The sequence below is a fragment of the Mobula birostris genome, chromosome 18 (assembly GCF_030028105.1).
Source record: "Mobula birostris isolate sMobBir1 chromosome 18, sMobBir1.hap1, whole genome shotgun sequence".
In the NCBI taxonomy this organism is placed as follows: domain Eukaryota; kingdom Metazoa; phylum Chordata; class Chondrichthyes; order Myliobatiformes; family Myliobatidae; genus Mobula; species Mobula birostris.
Window position 1 is genome coordinate 11,524,531 of NC_092387.1, and position 16,379 is coordinate 11,540,909.

At 44.1% G+C, this 16,379-nt stretch overlaps 1 protein-coding gene across 2 annotated transcripts in view; it reads left to right on the forward strand.

The window, feature by feature from the left end:
- Positions 1-16,379, forward strand: part of roraa (RAR-related orphan receptor A, paralog a) — a 616,780-nt gene that overhangs the window by 370,947 nt on the left and 229,454 nt on the right. The window lies entirely within an intron of this gene.

A 16,379-nucleotide genomic window follows, 5' to 3' on the forward strand; every position in this document is an offset into this window, starting at 1 on the left:
TTCAGTCTCGTTCTTTGCTTTGCCCTTCCAGAGCAAAGAGTATAGCCACCTTGTGGCTCAGAAATGGATCCTTCTCCTGCGAGTCTGGTCTCGCTCAGTGTGGCAATGTCAATGTTGTATCATACTAACTCTCATGCTATGGGAATTGATCATCAACTGATCAGAACCATCCTCACACTACATATTGTTCAATTGTATCAAAGGTAAAAGTCATTAGACAGTCTATTAACTTTGGGAAGCTGAAGCAAATGAAACATAATCAGCAATTCGCAGACAGCCTCCATGACAAACTGATGTCCCACAGACCCCTCACTGGAAGCACAACACAAAAGTGGGACTTGTTTAAAACTGTGCCGATGGAATCGGTTCTTGGATCGAAAAAGAAGCATCACTAAAACGTGTTCGATGAAACTAAAGAGAGCAGGGCCAAGATTCTGGCTGGATCTCCTTTTCTCCTTGGGGCAACGGAGGACGAGAGGTGACCTGATAGAAGTGTATAAGATGATGAGTCATTGATCATGTGGAAAGTCAGAGGCTTTTTCTCAGGGCTGAAATGGTGGCCACAAGAGGACACAGGTTTAAGGTGCTGGGGAGTAGGTACAGAGGAGATATCAGGGGTGAGTTTTTACTCAGAGAGTGGTGAGTGCATGGAATGGGCTGCCGGCAATGGTGGTGGAGGCGGAAACAATAGGGTCTTTTAAGAAACTCTTGGATGGAGCTTAGAAAAATAGAGGTCTATGGGTAAGCCTAGTAACTTCTAAGGTAGGGACATGTTTGGCACAACTTTGTGGGCCGAAGGGCCTGTATTGTGCTGCAGGTTTTCTATGTTTCTATGGATATCCACCGCTGTTTGTAAGGTGTTTGTACGTTCTCCCCGTGAACGTGTAGGTTTCGTCCGTGCGCTCCAGTTTCCTCCCACAGTCCAAAATCATACCAGTTGTTGGTCATTGTACATGCTTCTGTGACTAGGCTAGTGTTAAATTGAGGTTTGCTGGGCATCGCAGCTCATAGGGCCAGAAGGGCCTGTCCCACACTTTGGACAAAAAATAATAAAATAAAGAACCAAAATGTGTATCGCAAAACAGAAAGGCATATCCTCCAAGAATGTGATCACTTTAAATGCCTCCCGAGCCAGGTACAGGCTGCCCTGTGTAGAACGCAGGATGAGTGGTGGGAGAAGAAAGCAGAAGAGATCCAGTGCTACACCAATACTGAGAACTTCAAACTGTTCTTCAGTGCTATTAAGGCAATCTACAGACTGCATACACCAGGCACCACGTCCTGTCATCAGATAGCATAACCTTGCTGCAGGAGAATAAAGGCATTGACGCCATGAGGAGGGAAACCTTCAGCAGCCTATTCCACAGCCCTCTGCTGTAGAACAGGCTGTGCTTGATCAGGTCCCGCAGAAACCTTCTGCTGACATCCTTCAACTTCCTCCGGCATTGGATGAGATTGAGAAAACCATTGCTCCAACAAGCTCTGGAAAATCCCCCTGAGGCAGGATGGAATCTCCACCAAGGTCTTCAAGTTGCCAGGTCCAGTTGCAATCAAAACCTTCCAAGGCATTCTTACAAGCATTTTGAAAGTAGAAATTATGCCTAAAGACTTCAAAGATGCCATGGTCGTCCCACGCTTCAAAAACAAGCAAAGCAAAACTGACTATGGTAACTACTGAGGTAGTTCCCTGTGCATTTCTGAACCGTAAAATTCTCAGCAGACTTATCAGCACCATATCAGAAGAGAACTTCCCTAAGACACAGAGAGGTTTTTGCTCAGGTTAGCACACTATCGACATAGTCTTCCTAATTCACCAGGTTCAGGAAAAATGGATACCACAGAATTTGAACTTGGACGCCGATTTCATGAATCTAACCAAAGTGTTCAAAATGATCAACAGAGAAGTGATGTCGATGGTACTGTTGAAGTTAGGATGCCCAGGCAGATTCATCAACGTCATTCACCTCTTTCATAACAATATGACCGGCCTCGTCCTGTCAAACAGAGAAGCCATTCAACATTTCAAATGGTGAGGAACAAAGGTGTGTGTTGGCCCCTGTGCTTTTTAACCTAATTTTCTGATGCGTGCCGAACCCCTGCCGTCAGTAATCTTGAACAGGGAGTATACCTGAAATCCAGGCTTGATGCACCACTCTTTGACCTGCATCATCTGAACACCAAGTCAAGGGCAATTGAGAAGCTTGTCCTTGAAGTGCTCTCTGCTGACGTCTGTGCCCTAATGGCCCACACAGAGTCTGATCTCCAACTCATTGCCAACACCTTTGCAGAAGACTCTCGTCTCTTTGGCCTTACCATCAGTCTGGTAAAGACGGAAGTCCCATTGCACTCTGTTCCTGGACCTGCTGTTGCCCTTTGTTCCATCACCAATGAGAGAAAAATATTGATTATGGTGGATGAGATCTGGTGTCTTGGCATCATCTATAGTGATGCCTCCCTGGGCAAAGAAAGCAATGCCAGGATTTGCAAAGCCAGCCAGAATGTTGTCCTGTTGCGTTCATGCATGTTGAATGCCCACAACCTCGACTATCCACAAAGCTCAGGATGTGTACTGCTGGCATTGTTAGCAGTCTCCCTTATGCCTGGGAAACATGGACTGGTTACAGAAGATATCTCAGACAGCTACAGCACTTCCACATTTGTAGCCTGAGGTCGATCCTAGGCATCCACTGGCAGGACCGAGTCACAAACCTGGAAGACCTCGACAGGGTGGAGACCACGAGCATCGAGTCCAAAAGCCCAGCTTCAATAGACAGGGATGTGTCTTATGCCTGGAAGACTCCGCAATCCATAAACAGCTACTGTATGGTGAGCTGTCTCTGGGCAAGAGGAACCAAGACTGTGTGAAGGCCAACACAGCATAAATTGGACTTACTCCAAAGCAGCTGGAATAGTGCACACAAGGCCAGACTGGAATGTGTGCCGTGGTAACACTTGCACACACAACTTTGAGGAGAGGCATCATGTGGACCTGTTGGCTGACCAAGAGTGAAAGAAAGCTACAGCAGCAACTCCTCCAGCTGACTCAGGACTGTTCCCCCGCCCTCACTGCGACTGAGTTCGCCATTCCACACTTGGACTCCAGAGCCACAGTAAGCGAGCTGCACAAGAATGAATGTAATCGTTGGACACAACGGGCGACCACAACACGGAACTCTGCCCCTCAGTGTCCAGTGGACACTGTTAAACTGGACCTAGGCTGTGGTCCTTCCCCATAGGGCCTTTGTGTTGATGCATCAAGCACCAGAGTGTCCTTCAGCACGTACTCCTGCACCCTGAAAAGTACTACCCATCAGCATTCCCTTATGGGCAACTTGTTGCACTGGAAGACCCACCAGTACCAGGCAGACAGAGGGCAGCCTTGACTAAGCCGATGACTAGTTATTGGCTGTCGGTTTATTATTGTTACATGTACGTTCTCCCCATGACCGCGTGGGTTTCCTCCGGGTGCTCGTGTTCCTCCCACACTCCAAAGACATACCAGTTGGCACAGGTCATTGTAAATTGTCCCGTGATCAGGCTAGGGTTAAATTGAGGGTTGAAAGGGTCTATTCCACACTTTATCTCAATAAATAAATATATGTACCAAGATCCAGTGAAAAGCTTTGTGTTGCATGCTGTTTGTACAGATCTAATCTTTACACAGTATATTGACCTAGAATACAGTAAAACAGTAACAGTGTCACAGCTACAGAGAAAGTGCAGTGCAGGTTAAACAATAGAGGGCAAGATATGACAAGGTAGATTGTGAGGCCAAGGGTCCATTTTATTGTACCTGAGGTCTGCTTAGGAGCCTGATCACTGCAAGATAGAAACTGTCCTTAAGGCTGGTGGTACGTGCTTTCAGGCTTCTGTATCTTCTGCCTGATGGTAGATGGGAGAAGGGAGAATGTCTAGAGTGGGTGAGGTCTTTAAATTATGCTGGGTGCTTTACTGAAGCAGTAAGTTTAGACAGAGTCCATAGAGGTTACACTAGTTCCTGTGAGGTGCAGAGTTCTGTCCATAACTCTGCAGTTTTTCTACAATCACGCGGAGAACAGTCGCCAAACCAAGCTGTTCGGCATCCAGGCAGTATACTTTCCATGCTACATCAATAAAAATTGGTAAGAGTTGATAGGGACGTGCCAAATTTCCTCAGCCTCCTGAGGAAGATGAAGTGTTGGTGAGCTTTCTTTGGCTTGACATCAACATGATTGGACCAGGACAGGCCTTTGATGATATTCGCATCTAGAAACCTGAAGCTCTCAAAATTCATCTGTGTGATCCTGTTGGCTTTTCTTGGGCTGCAAGAGAGAGAGAGAGGCTGGAATAAGATATCCTCACCTACCTTTAACTTTTAATTCCTCTAGTTTACTGACCTCCACATTGTTGCCCATCTATAGAAAATTGATCTTATGGTGGCATCCAACAATATCAATAACATCCTGCATTTATAAAGAACCTTTAGCACAACAAAATATTAAAAGACATTGCTGAAGAATGTCAAAACAAAAATAAAACAAGGCTGTGTAAAAACAAACAAGAGAAAGTCTGCAGATGCTGGAACTCCAAGTAACACACAGAAAATGCTGGAGGAACTTAACAGGACAGGCAGCATTTTTAGAAAAGAGTACAGTCGATGTTTCGGGCAGAGACTCTTCGGCAGGACTGGAGAAAAAAGATGAGAAGTTAGAGATAGAAGGTGGGAGGAGGGGAAGGAGAAACACAAAGTGATAGGTGAATCTTGGAGGGTGAGGGGTAAAGTAAAGAGCTGGGAAGTTGATTGGTGAACGAGGTACAGGGCTGGAGAAGGGGGAGTCTGATAGGAGAGGACAGAAGGTCATGGAAGATAGAAAAGGGGGAGGAGCACCAGAGGGAGGTGATGAGCAGACAGGGAGATAAGGTGAGAGAGGGAAAAGGGGATGGGGATTGGTGAGGGGGGGCATTACCAGAAGTTTGAGAAATCAATGCTCATGCCATCAGGTTGGAGGCTACCCAGACGGATTATAAGATGTTGCTTCTCCAACCTGAGTGCGGCCTCATCGTGATAGTGGAGGAGGCCATGGATTGACATGTGGAATAGGAATTGGAAGTGAAATTAAGATGGGTGGCCACTGGGAGATCCGGCTTTTACTGGCGGACAGTGCATAGGTGCTCGGCGAAGCGGTCTCCCAATCTACACCGGGTCTCACCGATATACAGGAGGCCATACCAGGAGCACCAAAATCAGTATATGACCCCAACAGACTCACAGGTGAAGTTTTGCCTCACCGGGAAGGACTGTTCGAGGCCTGAATGGTAGTGAGAGGGGAGATGTATGAGGCAAGAGTGGCACATTTCATTTGTCAAAGACCTAGTCCACTAGTCCAGGAGTTAAGGAGAGTTTTAAAAAAGAAAAGAAGTTTTAAGGTACAAAATTCCACACCAAGGAACCTCATGGGTATATCTACCAATGGTGAGGCAATGAAAGTGAGCAGGGCCGGAGGGATAGAGTTGGGATATACACTCAGTGGCTGCTTTATCCTGTACAGAAGTGTACCTAACAAAGTGGCCACAGGAGTTGAAGCTGGCTTGGTCTTCTGCTGCTGTAGCCCATCCACTTCAAGGTTTGACATGTTGTGCCTTCATAAATGCTTTTCTGCACACCACTGTTGTAGCAGGTGGTCAGTTACTGTTGCCTTCCTGTCAGCTCGAATCAGACTGGCCATTCTCCTCTGACCTCTCTCACTAACAAGGTGTTTTCACCCACAGAACTGCCACCCTTTGGATTTTGTTTTGCTTTTTGAACCATTCTCTGTAAACACTGGAGAATGTAGTGCATGAAAATTCCAGGGGACAAGCAATGTCTGAGGTACTCAAACCACCCTGCCTGGCACCAACAATTATTCCACACTCAAGGTCACTTAGATCACATTTCTTCCCCATTCTGATGTTTGGTCTAAACAACAACTGAACCTCTTGACCACGTCTGAATGCTTTTATGCACTGAGGTGCTGCTTGGCTGCTTAGATGTTTGCAGGTGTCCTAATAAAGTGGCCCTGCATCTAGGTGGACTGGTGGGGATTACAGAGGTGTGAGATCTGGCCTGTGAGTTAGCTCTGCAGACTCACAGCAGTGGGTGGTTTGTTTTGGGAATCCCCACGAACTGATGGCTGCGATGTGGACATCCCACTGGGTCAGCCCTGAGAAAGCATGGAGACTGATGAGATGGGAAAATATACTTGCAATAACGTCAATGCCAGTAACAGGGTAGTGAGACTAGGAAGCTGGGAGACACATGTAAACAAGCTGATCGTGGATGCCTGACCCCTTGTGGAACAAGTAACTCCCAGCTTTTAGACTTAGCTTCAGTAGTGACATCCTGAGTCTGCACACACTCTCATACAAGCTGGGTGAGGACTGCCTTCCCTCATCTGTCTACTGTGCAACTCAGTCCCAGGTCGAGTGATCAGCCCTTCGTTTTCTACAGCCTGATCCCAGGGTCTCTGATCATCCCAGCGTGTCAGGGAAAGAACAGATTATCAGTACAATCAAAAAATGACAATGTTCACAGGCAAAGATGAAGGAATTGTCAACCGTTTTTTTTACATTTCCCTGCCCTCTCCTGGTGTGTGTTGTCCTGAATCGCATTAACAGCTGCCTTTCCCAGTCCCTATGTTAAAATATCCTGATCACACAATCTATACTCTGTAAAGAGCCTAAAAGAAACATTACTGTCATGTGGAAGACTTTAATAAATAATAAACTGTGTTACCTCATCAGGTCTGAAGCTACCTCAGGGTGATTGCACACTGTGTTTTCCTCAGCCTCCGTATGTATTACTCAACCGTGACACGAACACCTTTGACTCTTCCTACAGTGACCGATTCAATCCAGACTTGCTGTCACTCCTGATCGATTAAAAATTTTAAGTACTGTATACCACATGCAAAACACTGTATTCAGAGGAGGCAGTTGTCCCAGGCAAAGTTCTAAAATCTGATGGTGAGACACATTAGTCACGAATCAGAATCTCCTGGGAACTTGAGGAAGGAGAGGAGAACAACTGCGGTAATCACTGGCGTGAGGAAAGTCCGCACATTGGTGTTCCTGTCCTCAACAGCCTCCTCCTCGGCCAAGAACTGCTCCCCAAAGTGTCCATTCCATCAGTCCTGAGGCACAGTGGGCATTAAATTGGCCACATGACAACTGTGAGACCATACAAGGGGCAGCATTAATGACCTCCTTTTCCCAGCCTTATTAAAGCATTTGACTGGATCGGTCGAGGGGGAATGTGACGCACCCTTCTCAAGTTAGTGGCCTGCAGAAAGTGGCCTTACACGTTTCTTCACAGTGGGAGGCAAGCTGTGACCCTCACCAACAGGTCTACAGCAGAACCAGTGCAAGTGTCAAGGAATGGTACCTCATTGCTCCAGTGCTTTGTCCACCTTTCCACGCCTCTGGTGTTTCAGATCAACTGCCTTCACAGAAATGAAGAGATCCTGTTCTTGCTTTTACTTTGGACAATTCTTAGAGGCACCAGGTTCAGGACAGAAATGATGCTGCCCCGAGTAATGCCGACTTCCTTTTCAGCCCTCGCTCAGGGAAGATACCCCCATCCGTACCAGCCAGATGCTTGCATTGGACTTTGATAACACGTTTCTATGGAATGCTGAACAGGAGTTGGAAAACCCAATAACATTTCCTAAACCCTGGGAAGAAATAATTCAGCATTGCCTTCAAATAGTGAAAGTCAGGCCATGTGTAGCTGTAAGATCAGTTCATGCACACAATTTGTTACCATGGGATAATGAACATTTGAGAACTGTCTAAGCTTACTCACCACACCTGCCCCAGCAGTTTACTGATGTCTCCCATTCAAGTCGTTAGATTGAACATTACTCATTCATTTCTTTTGTTCTAGCTACTTAAAGTGATCTCCTTGCTCCTTCTGTCACAGGTATTTCAATACTTTACCATCTCAGGCTGTATTTCTTGTGCTTCTGGGACAATGAGTTTGCGGTTTGAAATCCACTGGGAAAACAGAGAGAGATCAGGAGCACACGGAAACTAGGCTAAGTTAATCGCTGTGAGACATGAGGCGTTGTTTATGATTCAAATTCTAAGTTTGTTCACGGATGAGGTTTTATATTCACCCTAGTTGGGATGGCTTGTCAAGGTGAAAAAAAAAACTGAAATTACTTTCAAAACCACAGGGATCATCTGTGACCTGAAGAATTAATGTCAACAGCCTCAACTCATTGTAAAGTTTCTCAGAAGGTTAAACTTGTCAGATAAAAGGGAGCTTTGGGATGAAGACTGCGATGTCCTACTTTAAAAACAATATCGGTGTCCGTTCTCACTGAAGTGTGGATATGCTGGAGGGACACTTTTGATCAACACTCCACAGCTTTAGATGTGAGTCCAAACTTAACATCATTTACCTGTGTTTCTGTCATGTTCCCCACTTGAGTTTCACAACCTCGGGATGTTCCAAAGCTAATGAAGCAATTTCACAGTTAACCACTGTTAGGAAGAATACCGAGCAAATTCCTAAAGACAGGAGCGAAATAATGACCAGGCAAAGAAGGACAGGTGACACCTAAACCCAAAGGGTCCAATACCCTTGGGGCAGGTTTGTTAGAGCTGTTGGGGAGAGCTGAAACTGATTTGGCAGGGGGGTGGGGACTGGAGTGATAGGACTGATGCTGGGGCAGTTGTTATGTAAGTTAATGCAGTGTGTAGTGAAACTGTGGGGAAGGACAAGCAGATGGGCTAAAATTGCAATCAGTGGGATGAGTTGAACTGTAACATGGGGCAAAATTGAAAAGGGTGATGAATACAGGACAGAAGTTGTTAGGTTTGAATGCACACAGTATATTGAATAAGGTAGATAACCTTGTAGTGCAGTTAGAGTTTGGCATATATGATGTTGTGGGCATTTGTGAATTATAGCTAAGAGATCACAGTTGGGAGTTTAAAATCCAAGATGCATCTTGTATCAAAAGAACAGGCAGATGGGCAGAGGGGATGGGGCTCCACTGGTAAAATATGAAACCAAATCCTTAGAAAGAGGTGAGATTGGATCGCAAGATATAGAATCCTTGTGGGTGGAGTTAAGAAACAGCAAGGGTAAAAACATACAAGTGAAAGCTATTTTCAGGACCCTAAACAGTAGCCAGGATGTGAGCTATCAATTAGGGGATGGAAAAGACATGTCAGAAGGGCAATGTTACAAAAGTCATGGGGGATTTTAATATGCAGGCATATTGGGAAAATTAGGTTGGTGCCTGATCCAAGAGAGAAAATTTGTAGAATACCAATAGATAGATTTTTGCCGAAGGGCTTCAGCCCAAAACATTGACTGGACTTTTTTCCATTGATGCTGCCTGGCCTGCTGAGTTCCTCCAGTGAACAGCTTGTGGGGCAAAGGCAATTCTGGACTGAGTGTTGTGTAGTGAACCATATTTGATTTGAGAGCTTAAGGTAAAAGAACCCTTAGCAGGAAATGACCATAATATGACAGAATTCACACTTCAGTTTGAGAAGGCGAAGATAAAGTCAGATGTATCAGTATCACAGTGGAGTGAAGGAAATGACAGAGGCATGAGAGAGGAGCAGACCGAAGTTGATTGGAAGGGGAGGCTAGCAGGGATGATGACAGAATGACGATGGCTGGAGTTTCTGGCAGCAATTCAGAAGGTGAAGGATACAGTAGATACATCCCAAAGATGAAGAAGTATTCTAAAGGGAGGATTACACAACCATACCTGACAAGGAAAGTCAAAGACAGCATAAAAGCAAATAAGAGGGCATACAATATAGCAAAATTTAGAAGGAATTAGAAAATTAGGAAGGATTTAAAAACCAACAGAAGGCAAATAGAAAAGCCATAAGGAGAGAAGAGATGAGATATGGAGGTAAGCTAGCCAATAATATAAAAGAGGATATCAAAAGTTTTTTTCAGATATATTAAGAGTAAAAGAGAGGTGAGAGTAGATATCAGGCAGCTGGAAAATAGCACTAGAGAGGTAGTAACGGGGACAAAGAAATGGCAGAGGAATTTAGTAATTATTTTGTATCGGTTATCACTATTTCACTATGCCTGAGATTTGAAAATGTCTGGAGGCAGAAGTGAGTGTAGTTGTTATTACTAAGGAGAAGGTGTTTGAGAATCTGCAAGGTCTGAAGGTAAGTAAGTCACTTGGATCAGCTGGACTATGCCCCAGTGTTCAGAAAGGGGTAGCTGAAGAAATTGTGGAAGCATTGGTAATGATCTTTCAAGAATCACTAGATTCTTGAGGACTGGAAAATTGCAAATGTCACTCCACTCTTTAAGAAAGGAGGAGGCAGGAGAAATGAAACTATAGATCAATTAGCCTGTTTTCAGTGGTTGGGACAAGGATGAGATTTGAGGCGCGTGATAAAAAAGACTAAAGTCAGTGTGGTTTCTTAATCACGTATATATCACATACCATATTATACAACTACTACATAGACATCCACAGCATAGCAAATTTTAAATTGTCCCATTCAGGCCTATAGATTTAGTTGTTGCTGTTCTTTCTTACTCTTGAGGAGTAACACGTTTCCTGACAATTGCAATCACTCTGCTTGACAGGTGAGATTTGTGGCTGTGAAACGATCTCAGGTTCTGAGGTCCCCTCCTCTGTGGTGCTTGTAGGAGTTGACTCTGGGACTTCAGGAAGTGGCTCTGACAGCTCCGAACACCTTTCTTCTCTAAAAATTGACTCTGCTTTCCCCAACCAATTGATGTGTCTTCTCCAGGTGACATCAGACGCAATCTCCATTGTGTAGGAGGTGGTCCAGTTCTGTCCGGGTATCCACTCTTGATCACTCTGTACTCTTTTGCCAAGATTGCCTGTCCAGGAGTGAAACGTTGAATCTCCTTGTTTGAGGAGCTCTTGGTTTGCCTCAGTGGTTTTTCCTGCATACTCCTTCTGAGAATAGGCTTGAGGAGACTCAAGAACAGCGTAGTGGTTGACTGCAGAGAGTGCTGCATTGGGATATGCAAGGAGGAAGTTGGCGAGCTTCTGATTCAGTGTCAGTGTAGTGTGCTCTGCTGACATTGCTCACAGTGCATTCCTTAGGTGCTGGCCAAACCTTTCCGCCAAGCCACTTGTAGCTGGGTGGTACGGTGCAGATGTAAAATGCCTTATTCCATTCATTTTCAGGAATGTTTGGATCTGTTCCGACACAAACTGTGGTCCATTATCACTGACCAAGCGTTCTGGTATATCTGAGACTTCCCAACAGATCAGTGGTGTATAAGGCTGTAGTGGAGGCTATTGGGAACACTGATGGCCATCTTGTAGCTCCATTCACTATTAATAAGAAATTTGTGCCCATGAATGGTCTGGCAAAATACACATACACCCTTTGCTAAGGCAATGCAGGCTATTCCCAAGAACGTAGGGCGCTGCTCTTTGCATCCCTGCGTGTGTTAGCATACGGAACATTATATGGCGAGCTGCTCAATCTACTGATTTATCCCAGGCCAGTAGTCAAAACTTTGAGCCAACACTTTCATTTTGACCAAGACTACATGATCAGCATGTGGCTTCTCCAACACTTTAACTCAAGGTTTGGACCGTACAACAACTTTCATTGCCCACGTAAGGAAACTCCCATCAATGGCAAGTTCATCCCAGCGCTGGTAACAACAGGGCAACTGGAGTTTCTGCTGTGTACGTTCCAGTTATTTTTGGTTACCATGTGTGGGGTCTTTTCAAGTTTTTCTTTGGATCATTTCTGCCATAATAGAGTGACTTCTAATTTACTTCAGGCAGAATACACCGAGGGAAGTGTTCTCTTCTGTAAATGTTTCAAGTATTTCCTTTTGCAAGAGTAAAAGGGACAATCCATCAACACTTCCATGATTAGTTGTCCTCTTGAATTCGATCTTGTAATTGTGTCCATCTCTGCATTTGTGCCGCTGCTGTTAGTGGAACAGCTCTTACTGGATTGAAAGTGGACTCTAGTTGGTTGATGGTCAGTAATGAGGGTAAAATCTCTATCATATAATTACTGGTTGAAATATTTTACACCCACAACCACACTCACGGCCTCTGTCAATCAGTGCATAATTTTTCTGTACAACAGTAAGGTTACGTGATGCAGAGGCTATGGAGAATTCATTAGACGTATACCTTAAGGCTAGGCATCACAGGCAAGCTTCACTTGACAGTGTGGATCATAATGTGTGAGTACAGTGTCTGACTTCACTATTCCCTTTGCCTTTTGGAAAGCCACCTCACACTGCCATTTCTTCCCAATCTGTAGCAATGAGTTCAAGGGATGGAACACAGCAGCCAGGTTTGGAAGGAACCTGTTACAGTAATTGACAAATCCTAAAAAGGATCGCAGCTGTGATATGCCCTTTGGCCTTGGGGCATCCACCACGGGTTGAATTTTCTCAGCGCACTTGCATAATGCTTTTGTTTCAATGGTGTGACCACAGTAAGTGATGCTTGGTTTAAATAGTTCACACTTGTTGTTTTGTGCCCTGAACCCATTATCTTCTAGCAACACACATAAAAGTTACTGGTGAACGCAGCAGGCCAGGCAGCATCTCTAGGAAGCGGTGCAGTCAACGTTTCAGGCCGAGACCCTTCGTCAGAACTAATGAAGTCCTGACGAAGGGTCTCGGCCTGAAACGTTGACTGCACCGCTTCCTAGAGATGCTGCCTGGCCTGCTGCATTCACCAGCAACTTTTATGTGTGTTGCTTGAATTTCCAGCATCTGCAGAATTCCTGTTGTTCCCATTATCTTCTAATCTTTTTAACACTGTCCAGAGATTTTGGAAATGTTCTTTGTCATCCTTACCGGTAACAATGATATCATCCAGGTAGCAACCTCACAACACCTGGCCCATAGCTTTCTATCAGAGTGCAGGTGCAGGTGCTGCTCCAAAGCCCTTTATTAGATTATAGATTAGATTATGAGGACACGTAGTCCTCTTTTATTGTCATTTAGTAATGCATGCATTTAGAAATGATACAATATTCCTCCAGTGTGATATCACAAAAACACAGGACAGACCAAGACTGAAAAACTAACAAAAATGGCATAATTATAACATATAGTTACAACAGTGCAACAATACCATAACTTGATGAAGAACAGGCCATGGGCACAGTAAAAGTTCAAAGTCTCTCGAAAGCCCCACATCTCACGCAGACGGGAGAAGGAAGAATAACTCTCCCTGCCATGCCCGACCACAGTCCGACTCTGAGTCATCCGAAAACTTCAAGCCTCCGACCAGCCTTCCGACAACGAGTACCAAGCACCATCTCTGCTGAACGCTTCGACCCCAGCTTCGGTCACCAGCAGCAGGCAAAGCCGGGGATTTTGGGGCCTTCCCTCCGGAGATTCTCGATCGCACAGTAGCAGCGGCAGCGAACCGGGCATTTCAGAAGTTTCTCCAGATGTTCCTCTGTGCTTCTCACGTCCGTCTCCATCAAATCAGAATTGTGCACAGCATCCTACTTACAAATACGATATCATCTATGAGTGTTTATGGTCCATTGTCAGTTTTCACATCAAAACTACACCGTCCTGTGTTACTCTCATCATTATCAGATTTTTCATCAACAACATGCAGATTAGTGCTTTTTTTGAAACTACAACTTGACTTTTTATCTTTTTCTCTTCCCTGTACAGTCCACTTATTTTTGTCTACCTGACATGCTCTTTCTATGTGTTTTACTTTGTTACATTATTTGCAAGTTTTGTCTTTAAATCTGCATTGCTCTGGTGTATGCGAGCCCCTGCCATAATGGTAACACAATTCGTTCAGACAGGCAGGCCTCCATCTAGACACTGCATTTTTGTTAACACTCATTTTCATTCCTGACTGTTTCAATTATATCTCTGTCTAGTTTCCATGGACACAGCTATTTCAACAGCATGTTTAAATGTAAGTTATGCTTTACTTAAAGTCATTTTTGACTGCTTTCTTGTAAAATTCCACAAACTAAACAATCTCTCTGTGCATCATTAAGCCATATTGAATTGACAATGCCCAGGCAACCTCTTTAACTCAGCCACATACACCTCTTTTTTTATTCTGCTTAAGAAACCTGAAATGCTCGGCAATCAATAATGGCTTTGGTTCTAACTGGTCCTGCATTACTTTCACAATATCAGCAAAGCTCATTTCAGCTGATTTGGCTGAAACATTTAAATTTCTAAGCAAACTGTATGTCTTTACCCCAAAGCACTCAACAAAATTAGCAATCACTTCTCATTGGGTATTTCATTTGCTTTAAAATACTCTGCTTACTATATTGTCACCTATTGTGTAATGAAGCACATCAATCTCTCTGATGTAGCCAGCCATTTCTGCTCATTTTTAAATTTATAATTATTACCCAGTATTTACTGCTTATGAACTCATGAATTCTTCTGTTTTTTGTCTTTTTTTGAACAATTAATTATCTTTCCTTTTGCAAGGAAAACATACTGCTCCAAAAAATGTGCTGTGCTTTTTCGTTTAACTCAACTTTTTCTCATTGTGTTTTTTTTAAATGAAACATCATGCCGCACTTCAACAGGCAGGTATTTGACTCGGCGTTGTTTAAATCTTATTAATTGTCATTATTATCTAATATAAAACTAATTCAAAGAAAACAAGGAGCCAGGAATGCAAGTCTAACTTCATTTTCATTGTAAGTGAGGTGAGCATATATGACATGATGGCATAATAACGTATGCTATTTACATACTTTTACGTATAACTCGCAATGCATTATGTAAATAACAGAATGTTTAATCAAACAATATACTTACAATAGGACTCAAATGTTACTGAAATATTAAATACATAAGACAAAGTAACTTGGGAATCCTTGTGCATGATTCGCCAAAGATTAACTTGTAGGTTGAGACAGTTGTAAGGAAGGCAAACACACTGTTAGCATTCATTTCAAGAGGACTAGATATTTAACAGCAAGAATGTGATGCTGCGGTTTTATAAGGCACTGGTCAGACTGCAGTTGAGTATTGTGAGAAGTTCTGGGTCTCTTACCTAAGATACGATTTGGAGGCCAAGTCATTGAGTACATTTAAAGCAGAGATTAATAGGTTCTTGATTAGTCATGCCATCAAAGGTTATAGGGAGAAGGCAGGAGAATGGGGTTGAGGGGGATAATAACTCAGCCTGTCAGCTGGAACCATTCTGGCTATTTTCCTCTGACATCTCTCTTTAACAAGGTGCTTTTGCTTACGGAACCAGCACTCACTGGATGCTTTTTGTTTTTCATACCGTTCTCAGTAAACTCTAGAGTCTGTTGTGTATGGAGTAGCACGGTAGCGTAGTGGTTAGCACCATGCTTTACCCGGCTGCAATTCCTGCTGCTGTTTCTAAGGAGTTTGTACATTCCCCGTAACCATGTGGGTCTCCTCTGGGTGTTCCAGTTTCCTCTCACATTCCTAAGACATATTAGTTGGTAGGTTAATTGGTCATTGTAATTGTCCAATGATTAGACTAGGATTAATTTGGGGTTCCTGGGCAGTGTGGCTCGAAGGGCTGGAAGGGCCTGTTCCACACTGTAGTATCTCAATAAATTCAAAAAATGAAGATCCCAGGAGTTCAGCAGTTTCTGAGATACTCAAAGCACAAACCATCTGCCACCAACCATGGTCAGAGTCATTTAGATCACATCTCTTTTCCCATCCTGAAGAAAAACTGACCCTCTTAACCATGTCTGCATGCTGAGTTGCTGCCACATGATTGGCTGATTGGGCAATTGCACTAATTGACAGGTGTACCTAATAAAGTGGCCACTGAGTTTATGTCAATCTGACAGATCAGATAGGGTTTCGACATACCATCTCGATCCAACAACTGCTCCACATGTCATCACACAGCAAACCTTCAGCCAAACTCCTGCAGTTAGATTTCTCTGTCCATGAGGTCAATGTCACTGTCACTCTCAACCTCCCGGCCTTGGGACCATTCAGGCAATTACAATGGGACCATATCTCTCCAGTATGCTGCTCACTGCAACAGGAAGTTCATCGATTCTCCAAGGGAAAGACTTTCTTTACCCTGAGGTGAGGAGGTTCACCAGCTTTCCAGTCTGAGGTGGTGATGGACTCCACTCCTGGAGTTCTCCATCAAACACATACCTCTCTATGAACCACAAGATCTTCTATTCACTCAGCGGACCACCACTAATTTCTCATGGTCAACCCCCTTCATTCTGTGGGAGTCCACTTTGCCTGACAGGTGTCAGACTAGCACTGAAGATGGATTCAGGGAGTAAATGCTATCCATACGACATCAGCGGGTGTCCCGTGATGAGGTGGTTGGGTGAATACACTGTAGATCCACTCATTGTCCTAGGCTGATGCATCCTTGTATCCTTCACTCCATTGG